The 10,016-nt window shown below is 40.9% G+C and overlaps 1 protein-coding gene across 3 annotated transcripts in view; it reads left to right on the plus strand.

Moving 5' to 3' along the window:
- Positions 1 to 10,016, plus strand: part of SLCO1A2 (solute carrier organic anion transporter family, member 1A2) — a 58,155-nt gene continuing 48,139 nt past the window's right edge. For 2 of the 3 annotated variants that reach the window (XM_014542346.1, XM_014542347.1), the window contains exons 1-2: positions 1 to 177; positions 6,516 to 6,554. The gene's annotated coding sequence lies outside the window, so the exon portion shown is untranslated. The remainder of the gene's footprint in view (positions 178 to 6,515; positions 6,555 to 10,016) is intronic. The other variant, XM_005869575.2, reaches the window with a different exon arrangement.

The raw sequence follows: 10,016 nt of genomic DNA on the forward strand, positions 1-10,016 counted from the left end.
TAAAACTTATATAAACAAAGGTCCTTTATTTGTAGCTCTGATTCGGAGCAAGACACTCCGGCTTACAAGTGTGCAGAGCTTTATTCATATTGTTTACTCAATATGGAAGTTTTTAAAAATCTGATGATCTTACAAGTACTGAAGCAGCAGTGAATGAAGATGATGGTGAATACTAAGGTAAAAGAAATTAATTTATTTGGGTTGTTGTGGGTTGCAATTCAGTCACTTTTGTGTGAGAAAAAAATGTAAGGTAGATTTAAAACTTATTTACCATAAGACCCTTTGGTTTTTCTAATTGCCTTGTCTATAATTTTCTGAGAGTGACAACAATTTTATTTAATGCAGGATCTTGTAAGAGTAATAATATTGGTTTTTCACAAACAAACGTATGGCTATATACATTGAAGTACCTTCCATATATTACATTTTCATTTATACAGGGTCTAGTTATGGGCTCAGTTTTGTAGCAGTGACTTATCTATTTCTTTTTTTTTTTGGCTCACGACTTACTGTTTTAAGCAGATTGCTGTTACAGAAGGTTTAGTATCTCTCGTAGCGGTATGGCGGATACCTGCAAACTTTTCAATTTCAGAGCAGGGTGAAGTGTTCTTTCTCCCGACTGTAAGCCTGACCTTTAAATCTATTCAGAGGGCACTATATTTGTCCTCTGTAGTTCGGCGAACATAGGGGACTGGTATCTGACTCCCGCTTAGGAAGTCTAAAAGGTAAAAGGCTGTGGGTGGATCCATCTGCTGGGAGGCAGAAGAAAGAAAGGGCTCTATTTTACTTTATTCATTTATTTATTTTTTAAATTCATCTTTAGAGAGAGGAAGGGAGAGGGAGAGAGAGAGAAAAACATCGATGTGAGAGTGTAACATCACGTGGCTTCCTCCTGCATGCCCCCTACCAGAGATGGAGCCTCCAACCCAGGCTGAGAATCAAACTGGCAACCTTTCGGTGCATGGGACAATGCCCAATTAACTGAGCTACACTGGCCAGGGTAGAGGGCTCTATTTTAAAAGTAGTGGCACCCCAGTCAATGGTGGCCCAGCCAGAGCTAGTTTGGGGTTGTCTTAGCTATGGACTGATTGGATTACACAGAGCAATTTTGAGACCTCAGTTGAAAGAGGCTAAAGATGTGTGCTGCATGTCAAAATTTGAAGAAGTTGTGTGTGACTAGTCAGACGAGGGGCAAGGTGCATTTACCTTGCCGAGAACACTGCAGGTGACATCATGACAGAAGGATGGGATCTCCAAAGACTCACCAAAGTGGCCATGAGAGTCAGTTTTAAAAATATATTTTTATTGACTTCAGAGAGGGAGGGGAAGGAGGGAGAGAGAAAGAGAGAGAGAGAGAGAGAGAGAGAAACAGAAAGAAAGAGAAACATCAATGATAGAGAACAATCGGTTGGCTGCCTTTTGCACACCCCCACACTGGGGATTGAGCCTGCAACTCGGGCATGTGCCCTGACTGGGAATCGAACCATAACCATGGGTTGACACTCAACCACTGAGCCACGCTGGCTGGGCTGAGAGTCAGTTTTAAATACTTGTTTTGACAAAGGAGGCAAGGAAGAAATTTCTTTCCTCGATAATTCCTCCCTTACAAGTTTCAACTCCGGAAGAGACAGAAGCAGCCTGTTCAGTTGTGAGGAAAGAGATGGGTGTGTGGGGTGGGGAGAGGTTGGGAGAGACTAGGAAAGAAAGAAAGAAAGCAGAGATAAAATCTGGACGGTCCCAATGGTAGGCGTTGGATATGTTGTAGTGGGAAGAAAGAAATTTTAATTTAAATGAAGTTCAAAGCGAATTGAGATATATTAATCTTGAAATGAACTTTTTTGTGGGACTAAAGATGGCCAGAGGGCTTTTTTTTTTTTTTAACCTTTTGAAAGTCAACAGAAAAAGGTAAGATGTGCTTGAGATTCCATTTCCTGACAGGAAAGGAACTGGCCCCATAAAATGAATTTGATAGAAGAATAAGGCTATTTTCTGATATCACCACAAACCTCCTATTTAAGGCACTTGAACCTGCAATCCATTTCTAATGCAAATATTGCTTGCAAACCCAAGGTTGCATTATTTCAACTTTAATGTCTTTATTCATTAACACATCCCTTTCAGTGAACATTGACCTTCTCCTTAGAAAGACACCAAGATTATAATTTTGCCTTCTGCAGCCCTCCCTTCATTTCAGTATACTGTTACTGGTTTTTCTGCTAGAATGTTTTCTACACATACATATTTCTCTTAAATATTTTCTAAACAAAAATATTTTGCCATTTAACCTGGAGACATCTTTTGTTTGAATCATGGGAATAGATTTAGCTGTTGAGGCATGGCATCTGTTGGACAAACTCAAAAAGTGTTCTGAAGGCTTTGGCTAGAGAGAAATGATAAATATTTAATCAAGGATCTTTACAGTTATTATTTAATGCATTTTATTGATTTTAGAGAGAGAGAAGAAGGGAAAGAAATAGAGAGAGGGGGGAACATCAATAAGAGAGAAACATTGATCAGCTGCCTCCCGCACACCCCCTATTGGGGATCGAGCCCACAACCCAGGCATGTGCCCTGACTGGAATTGAACCCGAGACTCCTTGGTGCCTGGGACATCAAGGGCATTATGGTTTGCAAAATGGAAATGCAGTGAGGCAAAAACCTAGGAGTGTTCCAAAGAAGGAAAATTAAGAGTTCTTATACTAAGAAGTACAAGATTGAGAATTATCAATCCTGCATTCTTAGGTTTAGGGTTAGTCAAGGACCGTTAGCAGTCTGATGTTAGGCGGTCTGGACAATGAATTCCAGTTGGTCTGGAAGATGAATGGCGGCAGGAGGTCTGATCACATCTGGTGTTTTGGACAATGGATGTTAGTTGAATATCATGAGATCTGGATATGTGAGTCCTTCAAGGGATAATCAGAGGGTTATCTGGAAGTCTGGTGTAAGTCCAGGTACTGACACACATGAGTTCATATATACCTAAACATGACACAAGACTAGAAGGGTCAGAAGTTTATGTTCCCTGGCAAGTTAGGACAAGAATAGAATTGTTTCCTCATGTCTCAACATTCATAATGTTAATAAACTCATCAACTTGTTTAAAGTGACTGAACGTTTTGTATTCCCTTATCTTCACTCTTTTCTCACACCAATTCCATAGAAAGGGCATTGGTCAGGACAGTCAAAGCATGTGAATCAAATTTGGGCTACTCTATAAAGGGAGGAAAATAATTTCAGAAGTCTATATAGCATTTTAAATCTTCAAAATAGCCATTTATTTTGTACACGAGAGGAATTAAATAAAATTACATGTCCCATATTTGAAATGAGGACAGAAAGTAGAAAATGTCTTAGGTGTTAACTTAGTACAGGTACTTAGAGCCAGAACAAAGACAAGATGAAGCCTAAGTTTGATAACTTTTCAGTTATTTTGTCTAGCAACAGGGCAACGGGAGCTACCAATTATTGAAATTTGCAATATATTAGGCTCTCTGACAAGCACTTTACATTATTTATCTCATTTTTTTATTGTATGTCTAATCTTTTTAGGATCCAGAAAGAGAAGATTTAGATAGCTCCTATTCGAATCAATTCTAGGAAGTCTAATGATATCTACCTAGATGGTCCCTTGGCAGTCCCAGAAGCATCAGAGATACTTGGGCGTTTGGGATAAAAGTGAGAATTCAGCCCTGCCAGTGTGGCTCAGTGTTTGAGCATCGACCCAGGAACCAAGAAGTCACTGGTTCTCCCTCCACTGCCTACCAAATTCATTATGGGGCCAGTTTCTTTCCTGACACTCAATGGAATCTCAAACAGGTCTCACTTCTTTCTGGGGTGATTTGTGTTTTTGTTTGTTTTGTTTTGTTTTGCTTTGTGTAATTTGTATTATGAAGTCTACTCTGTAATTTTCTTCCATTATAGTTTCTACCTGTGTGCAAGAAAATGGTTGCAAATATATGTAGGCTCCGAAGCCCGACCAGAGAAATTGTAAGGCAACCAGGACTCTTTTAATCTCTTTCCCCTCTGCTCCTTCTCCTTTTTCTTTTCCTTATAGCTCACCCTTTCCCAGCCTTCACCATGTTTTCTCATTTCCAGGTACCTATCCTGTTCTTCTAGGGCCGTGGTTGGCAAACTGTGGCTCGTGAGCCACATGCGGCTCTTTGGCCCCTTGAGTGTGGCTCTTCCTAAGCCTTAGGAGTACCCTAATTAAGTTAATAACAATGTACCTACCTATATAGTCTAAGTTTAAAAAATTAGGCTCTCAAAAGAAATTTCAATCGTTGTACTGTTGATATTTGGCTCTGTTGACTAATGAGTTTGCCAACCACTGCCTTAGGGCTTTGTTCGTAGCTAGCTCTTAACTAGGGTATTAGTTGATAATAAGGATTTCCCCTTCAAGAGAGATTTTTGTCTTTTAATGAGGAACTCTTGACCTAAATGGCCCTTAAAATGCAAAAGAATGAATTTCAAATTATGGAAAGTGATGGGGGTTAATTCTGGGCAGTTCAGCTCAAGTTATGTTGCCTATTGCTTGTTCAGATCATCTATGTTTCTGAAAATAGAGGAATGTATTCAATAAAAGGAAGTGAATTATCAGACCACACCAGAATACAGTTTTATCACAATGATAGCTGTGTGTGGGACCACAGCCTCCTAGTTTTCATGCAAGCTCACCCTAGTTATTTCAGCATTTCAATTGCATAGACCCCATATTCACATGCTTATAGGATAATCAGGCATTATGCCTATAAGATAAGATATATTTTAAAATTTAAGTCTACAATTTTTGATAAAATTGTTTCCTTTTTATAAGGCTTATCCATATTTTAAAAGTATTCAATTTTAAAATTATTGAATTTATTAATTATAGTTTGCTACAAATGTGGTAATATTTGTGGCTCCTCTATTCTCTCAGAATTTTAGAATTTGTTCTCATTCCTCTAATCTACTTACAATCCAGGTAAACTCTGCAAGATATGCTGTTTCTACATTGTCTATTATTTCCTTTTTAGTTTTTATGGGCTGCTTCTTACTGTTCTAAATAACAAAAAGAATGTTTCAACAGGGAAGAGGTGGATTTTTCTGAACCTCTATCTTGTATGATTCTGTCAAAATCTTGTAATTCTAGAAATGGTTATGTAAGACAAATGTCCTTTCATCATTCCTTATTAGAACTGGAAAGGTAAATAGTGATATAAATCCTACTTAGGATTTAGGTAGATTGTTTTCATTATTCTATTTTCCTTTTTGTTTTTTTGAACTTTTTTCCACATTGTTTTGAGCCCACTTTTGTTGTCTATCTGAATTTCTTGTCCCTCTCTCTCTTTTTAAATCCTGTTTATTTGCTATTAATAACAAAAATACCCACTATTATATCTGATCTTTCCTTTGTGAACAGTTACTGTGGCTATAAAAGCTACCTCTGATTGAACACCAAAGACCTGTCAGGTACTTTAAATATTTTATTCCTATCCTATATAATAAAGAGGTAATATGCAAATTGACCACCAAACCCTCACACAAAGATGGCCGCCCCCATGTGGTCACAAGATGGCCACCACAAGATGGCTAGCAGGGGAGGGCAGTTAGGGGGGACGGGGCTGGCAGGGGAGGGCAGTTGGGAGCAACCGGGCCGGCAGGGTAGTAGTTAGGCGTCGATCAGGCTGGCAGGGGAGTGGTTAGGGGGTGATCAGTCTGGCAGGCAGAAGCAGTTAGGGGCAATCAGGCAGGCAGGCAGGCGAGTGGTTGGGAGCCAGTAGTTCGGATTGTGAGAGGGATATCTGACTGCCCCAAGGGGTCCCAGATTCGAGAGGGTGCAGGCTGGGCTGAGGAACATCCCCCCCGCCCAGTGCACAAATTTCCTGCATTGGGCCTCTAGTTCTTTAATAAATTGATACATTTAATAAAATTTTACAATTATTATCTTTTTTTTGCAAAGGGAGCACAAAAACCATACTCTATTAACTTTATCACACTGTATTAGTCATCTATATATATAAAAGTCTAAGTGACCAGCCGACCGTTTGACCATCAGACTGGTAGCTATGACACGCACTGATCATCAGGGGGCAGACACTCAACACAGGAGCAGAAACCACAGGCATGGAAACATGAAACAGACTGATGAATCTCAGAGGGAAGGGGGGAAGGTGGAGGATGGGAAGAGAATAACCAAAGATCTTATATGCATACTAGAGGCCCAGTGCATGGATTCATGCACTGGTGGGGTCCCCTGGCCTGGCCTGCACCCTCTCGCAATCCTGGACCCCTCGGGGGATGTTGGAGAGCTGGTTTTGGCTCAATCCCCGCAGGCCAGGGGACCCCACTGGTATACAAATCTGTGCACTGAGCCTTTGGTAACTTTATATTAACCTTTACTCATTTATTTAGTTTTTTGTTCATTGCTCATAAAATACATTTATTTCAACTATTTATTGAGCACCTGTTATGTGCAAGTAATGGGTTTAAATATTGTGGGAACTACAGAGATGACTCATATACATTCTTGTCCTCAGGTACTTTTCAGGCTAAATGAGGAAATAACACCTGTCCAGGTAGGAGCTTTCAACTTCTTCAAGTTATTTTCCAAACCCCAACCACAAAAATTATATCAAATACAAAAGTGAGCTCAATAAACATTTGCTGAGTGATTGAGTAAATGTTTGTGTAAATTAATATCAGAAGAATCTTGTAAACCCTGAGGTGAGATGAAAGGATCATGAGAGGTTCCTTGGAAAATGTGGCATTTGGGAACGTGGGTATAGATTCCCAGAGGGTGAGAGGAGGGTATGTCAAGGTGAAGAAATTGTATGGGCCAAGGTATGGAGGTGCATGAATGTGAGGTGTGAAATATATAGGAGGTTACTGCACAAAAGGGAGCAGTAGCAATGCAGGTGAAATGTAATCTGAAGTCCTATGCAGGGGCCTTAATGGACTAGTTACTGGCTATCGGCCTATTCTCTCAGAGGAGTTTTCAATTCACCGTAAGAGATAATTTTCTTAGATGTATATAGAACAAAGAAATAGAAGTCTTAATAGAAAACCAATGTGAAACTTTCAGTTGGATATTTTTTGGGGGAGGGGGAAGAAAAAAGAGAAGCTTCCAACAATCTTTCAGTGTTAGAAATATTTAGTAAGTGTATATTAGATTTTTCTAATTTTCTTTCCATTAAAACCTTAAAAAACAAAGTGAAACAAAGGAAAACTATCTCATACTGGGTAAAGACTGTTATTCTCAACATTAAACAAGTTCTTTACATGTTGAAAAATATTTATATCCCATTGTTCTTTTGCCTGACCTATTTGTCCAGTTCCAAGACAAACTGATTTGATAGGGTCCTATATAAAATAAACCATAGGGCACAGTGGAAGTAGCAGAAAAATATTTTTGTTTGGGCATAATGTAGAGAAATTGTCTGGACTTTGGCGTCTGATAAATCTGGGCTCTACTTTTGGAATAACACTTATTAACTGTGTGATCTTGGATGAGTTGGTTCAATTTCTTTTAAGGATATAAGCTCTTTATTTTGAAATATATGACTGTTTGAGAATGCAAAAAAATCTCATTCTTATCTGTTTTAAAAATTATATTTTTATAAATTCAGCTCATGTTTTACTCCTTAGTTTCTATCAGTAAATGGTATACCTGCCTCATAGGGCTTTGTGACGATTAGCAATTTTATATCCTATATAATAAAAGCCTAATATGCTAAGTGTCCGATTGTCTGGTCAGCCATTCAACCAATCAAAGTGTAATATGCTAATGATGTGCTAAGGCTGTTCAACTGCTTGCTATGACGTGCACTGACCACCAGGGGGCAGACGCTCCGACCGGTAGGTTAGCTTGCTGCTGGGGTCTGGCCGATTGGGACTGAGCGAGACGGACCAGACATGCCCTGGAGCCCTCCCGTGGTCCCTCCCCGGCTGTCCAACCTCCTGCGTCCCTCCCTGGCCCCAATCGTGCATCAGTGGGGTCCCTTGGCCTGGCCTGAGCCCTTTCGCAATCCGGGCTGAGGGATGACCCACCCCGAGTGCATGAATTTCATGCACCGGGCCTCTAGTATAAAGGTAAGAGATTTTACAAGTCCATTAGGTTGGGGAGCTGTACACAGTGGCTAAGAGCACAGCTCTGGTACCCACCACCAACCTAAAACTAGAATGTAAATTCTACAAGGAAGGGGGATTTTGTCTGTCTGATTCATTGAGGCATTCCAAGCACTTTGAACAGTGTCTGGCATATAGTAAGTGCTCAGCAAACTTATGGAATGATGAATGTTTAGATAATTGTTGTGGCTCCCCTGTGGGACTTGGTTTGTACTTGGTATAACCTGAGAAAGAAGGTGGTGAAGGGATTTACCCTAAGTCAAACAGCCTTAGTTTCTTTATCTGTAAAATGGGGACAGTAATAGTAATTTAAAATTTTTTTATTTCATTGATTTCAGAAAGGAAGGGAAAGGGAGAGAGAGATAGAAACATCAATGATGAGAGTGAATCATTGACCGGTTGCCACCTGCACACCACACACTGGGGATCAAACAACCCAGCCATGTGCCCTGACCAGGAATCAAACCATGACCTCCTGGTTCATAAGTCAATGATCAATCACTGAGGCACACTGGCTGGGTGAAAGCTTATATCTTTAAGGATATTAGTTATAGGACAAATTGATATAGCTATTTTACTAATTCACATGTTTGAGCATCATGTTTGGATTTCTAATGTACTCTGTGTTTATTTCTTCTGATGGAAATGCCACAGGACTATGACTCAATATGTTCTTTGATATCTCATTCTTCACTATCAATAAATATTTCAAAGCAAAGACATTTCAGCCAGCATAAATATTTTCCAAATAATATAGGTTTAAGAGCAGCACAAAGAGGAATGATCACTTACAGTACTATGTTTTCATAAGTGTTCAACAATTAAATAATTTAAAAAGTTTATGAATAGATATAGATTTGAATTTTATTTTTGAGTTTGGTTATGAATTCAATGGATAGCCTAAATTAATAATAAGGGAAAAGGAGAGTTTGCAAGTATATTTTACATTTTTCAAATGAAAAGGCATTTCTCTTCCAATAAATTGAGAAACATTACCATTTCCTCCATCCCACTCCACCAGAAAATCTTTTTTAAAAATTGAATTTACTTAATCTCACTTATTATGGAAATACTAGAGGCTTGGTGCTCAGATTTGTGCAGATTGAAAGGAAATTAATTAGAAGGTGGCCAGTGGGACAGGACTGGGTGAGATGGGCTGGACACGCCCTGGAGCCAACCTCCTGCGGTTCTTTTCCAGCTGGCCACACCGAGGGTGGCGCTGGGGCTTGAAGGCCATCTGCAGAGTGAGCAAGGCCCCTCCAGCAGGTGGGATCCCTTGGCCTGGTCTGCGGGGATCGGGCTGAAATCGGTAGTCCAACATCCCCCAAGGGGTCCCAGAGTGTGAGAGGGCACTCTGCAAAGTTGCTGTCACTCGGCAGCTCCTGTGTTGAGTGTCTGCACCCTAGTGGTCAGTGCGTGTCATAGCTACCAGCCGGTCACTTAGCCTTTTATGTATATAGACTAGAGGACCAGTGCATGAAATTCGAGCACTCGGCGGGGGGTGCCCTCAGCCTGGCCTGCACCCTCTTGCAGTCTGGGAGCCCTTGGGGATGTACAAATGATGGCTTAGGCCCGCCCCCCACTAGCAGTCGGACATCCGTAGCGCTGCCCACCACTGCAGCTGTGCTCGCCAGCCGTGAGATCGGCTCATGGTTTCTGGCTGAGTTGCGCTCCCCCTGTGAGAGCACACTGACCACCAGGGGACAGCTCCTGCACTGAGCATCTTCCCCCTGGTGGTCAGTGCACGTCATAGCAACCAGGCATCCTGCCATTCGGTCGATTTGCATATTACCTTTTTATTATAGAGGACTAGAGGCCCGGTGCACAAAAATTTGTGCACTCGGGGGGGAGGAGGTCCCTCAGCCCGGCCTGTGCCCTCTCACAGTCTGGGACCCCTCGGGGGATGACCACTT

The sequence above is a fragment of the Myotis brandtii genome, unplaced genomic scaffold (genome assembly GCF_000412655.1).
Source record: "Myotis brandtii unplaced genomic scaffold, ASM41265v1 scaffold299, whole genome shotgun sequence".
Lineage (NCBI taxonomy): Eukaryota > Metazoa > Chordata > Mammalia > Chiroptera > Vespertilionidae > Myotis > Myotis brandtii.